Source organism: Acomys russatus, chromosome 9 (genome assembly GCF_903995435.1).
Source record: "Acomys russatus chromosome 9, mAcoRus1.1, whole genome shotgun sequence".
Taxonomy (NCBI): domain Eukaryota; kingdom Metazoa; phylum Chordata; class Mammalia; order Rodentia; family Muridae; genus Acomys; species Acomys russatus.
Window position 1 is genome coordinate 59,717,639 of NC_067145.1, and position 3,709 is coordinate 59,721,347.

Below are 3,709 nucleotides of genomic sequence, written 5' to 3' on the forward strand. Positions count from 1 at the left end.
ATTTGCATGAGAATGTGTTTTCAGGTGTCAATTATTAGCACTATCTGTAATAGGCTTTTTATTATTCGTAGCTACACTTACAGTTGTAGTCCATGAATCTACAGGAATATTTTCTATCATTTTACAAAAGTGTAGTTTGACCTAGTGATGTCTTCTTTTTTAATGGTCATGCCAAATTTCTTAGCTATTAATTTAGGAAAATAACATAAATGCTACAGATGTAAATCCTTGAAAAAGTACCACTATACTTTACAAGAAACTATTGAAACCTCAGATTTCAATTAGACTCACAGCCAAGCATTAGGAGGAGCTCAGGAAGTTCTATGGAAGAATGGGAGGGAAGGATCGAAGGACTCAGAGGGCACAAGAAGGCTACAAGAAGACCAACAGAGTCCACTAACCTAGACCCATAGGGGCTTACAGATGTGGAAGCACCAACAAAGAGCATGCGTGGGCTAGACCTAGACCCCCTACACATATCTAACCAATGGGCAGTTTGATCTTCATGGGGTTCCCTAGTAAGGTGAGCAGGTGCTGTCTATGACATGGACTCTATTGTCTGCTTTCAGTCACTTCCTCATAACTGGGTTGCCTTGCCTGGCCTCAGTGTGTGAGGAGAAGCTCAGTCCTGATGCGACTTGATGTCCTGAGGGGGGTTGGTGTGTGTGTGGGGGGGGCTCCCCTTTGAGGAGGACAACAGGAAGGGAGATAGGGGGAGGAGGGTGAGAGTGAGGGAGCAGGAGAGATGGGAGGGGGATACAATGGGGCTGCAAAGTGAATTTATAAATAAAAATAATAAATAAATAAAAGCCAACATAAAAAAGGAAAGAAAAGAAACCTCAGATTTCAAGGAGGTTGGTAATGTTAAAACCCTGAAAACCTTGACCATGTACTCATGACAGGCGGAGACAAATATATATACATACATGCATACATATGATGCACATGCCTACATGCATATGTACATGTGTATATTGACAAATATTTTCTCAATTATCTATTCAATAGACATAACATATCTTGGTCTATGCAAGCAACTTAACAATGGGAAATGTGGCAGGAAGACCTAAGGTAACTATGAAATATTTGGATGCTATTAGATTAATTTTATACATGCATTTTAATAAACAGCATTTTAGAAATCATATTTTATTCTTGATTATTTTTAGACGACAGTGAGAAAATTTACCGAACGCAAGTCACAAGTTGATAAGTACCTGAAGTACTTTGGAAATATTTTATAATGATTCATTATATTAAGAAGTGCCAGCCAGTGTAAAATAGATACAACGCCATCACACCGGGGCAGCAAATAGTTCTGAGGGGTCCACCCAGCTCTCCCAGCTTCTTGGGCCTCTTTCTTAGGAAACGGGATGTGGAATAGCAGGTTCGAAAGCATCGGCAGCTCCACCTGCAGTGGAGCTGGTGGCTTCATAAAGTCAGTCCCCTGTGGCTTCAGGTCACCCACACAGCAGAGAAGAAATCAAGAATGTGAGCCCAGCACGTTGTGCTCTGTACTGTATCTCAGCTGCTTTCTGCTACTCTGACTGATGAAGTGTTCAAAATTGGGAATGTTGAGATTTCACAGGCCATTATTGTGGGAATAATCAGACATGCAGAGAAGGCTCCCACGAAATAGATGACATGACTGCTGTGCCCATGGATGTTCGCCAGTGGGTTGACACAGACGATGCCAGTGGTGAAAACACTGTGGTTCCTCCAGAAACATACATGAAAGTGGCTGGCCACCTCAGGTCTTTTCAGAACAAAAAGAGCTGGGTAGCCTTTAAGACGATTCCCCTGGAAGATATGAGTGAGTTCACGGCACATATTCTGCAAGTGGTCAATTCACACATGATGCTCACCAAATCCAGCTACCAGGTCTCTTTGGGAGGGTATCTTCAGGGGTGAGCCAGGAAGCTTCAGTGAATGGACTCACTGTGGTCCAAAACCAGGTGCTGAATTTGATCAATGCTTGCTCAAGACCAGACAGACTGAACTTCTGGGATCTCCGGAGCCAGCTCCAGCACATGCCTGTAGCCTCAGTCAAAGAAGCCGTGGATTTTCTGTGTAACAAAGGGCATGTTTATTCTACTGTGGGTGATGATCACTTTAAGCCCAGAGATGCACAGTAACGAGCTCATTGGAGACCTGAAGTATTTGCAGCTGGACCGGTTTTCATCCTCTGGTCTCCAGCTCTGCAGGTTTTTGCCAGTAGCTTCTAGGACAGAAGTTTTATGGAGAAGATCTCAATTGAAGTCCTCTGAAAACTTCCCGCCTTGTTTTCTTCTTTGTGGTTTAGAGGTTCCAAAGGAGACAGACAGCTGAGAGGGAAGTAAACCATGGTGGGATTTCTTGCTAGTCAGGACTGGTGGATGGAATTGAAAGAGAGTGTGTAGGGGCAAAATTAGTGCCATATCCTATATGTAATTTATATTCTGCATTTAATACCATGTTCTGTATGAGAACTTGTCTCCAGGTGATCCCGCGTTGCCATAAACTGGGCCTGCCAGCACTCTCCAGAAACTCCAGGACAATTCGATACAATTAACGCCCAATGATCCTCTGAGATAAAACAACTTCCCTGGAGATTCAGCCTCCTGGACCAAACCTGCCTGAAAGTCTGCATTCCTGAGACTAACAACTTTCCCTGGAGATCCAGCCTCCACCCAACCTGCCTGAAGGTCCACATTCCTGAGACTCAGGACCCCCCACTTATGGTTTTTTCCTTACTTCCCTGTGACGCCAACCTCTAATTACAGTTGTTCCTTATTAACCCATTATGCTTGAAGTTCCGATATCATTCTCCTATCATGCCGCGTCAGGAAGGATTGTGATGCAAAGCTCTGAGCCCATAACACAGGGCCCTGTGCATATTGCACCGGTATCGAGTCCTGGTTGTCTTTTTTGGGGCTCTCGCGATCTGGGTAATCTCGGCATAACAAGAGCAGGGAAGAACAGCATCATACTTTGTAGTTTTCTGTTCTTAAAAGGCTTCTTGTTGAGAGGATGGGCAGTACTAGGGCAAAAAACAAACAAACAAACAAACAAGCACCCACTATCTTCTACCTGTTTTGTTTCCCACTCTGTATATGTCGGCTGCTTTCGCAATCGCACTTTTCCTTCCTCTTGTCTTGTCTGCTGTGGCTGAAACTAGGTAGAAGTGAGCCTGAGGTTCTGGCACACTGACCAAACAGGGCAGAGAGGAAGAAATGGCACTACATTGTTTGTAATATAAATGTCCATGTGTTTAATAAAACAGTTCAACTATATTTATTTTTTAAAAAGTGCAAAAATAAATTTAAAAACCATTTAAAAAGAGGCATGCAGATCTACAGAGCAAGTTCCAGGAAGCCAAAGCTACACAGAGAAACCTGTCTCTAAAAACAAAAACTAAATAAAACAACACAAAAAGGAATCTAGGACAAATAAGTTGGTTCTTCCTGCCCTCTGGTGGCCATTCCTGAAAATGCTTTTTCAGATATCAAATATCAGTATTGTCTGTGATAGGCTTTTTATTACTCATAGCCACAGTGAAAGGTGATATCTATATGTGTGTGTGTGTGTGTGTGTGTGTGTGTGTGTGTGTGTGTATACATGTACATACGTATATACATGATATATACATATAACATATGCATAGGGTGTATGTATGTAACAATAAATGCATATGTGTAAATGCACATATGTATAAACATACATGTATTGA

General features: G+C 42.4%; 1 pseudogene; it reads left to right on the forward strand.

Annotated features, from left to right (window-relative positions):
* Nucleotides 1–1,373: 1,373 nt before the first annotated feature.
* Nucleotides 1,374–2,135, forward strand: LOC127193689 (replication protein A 32 kDa subunit-like; annotated as a pseudogene).
* Nucleotides 2,136–3,709: the final 1,574 nt, after the last annotated feature.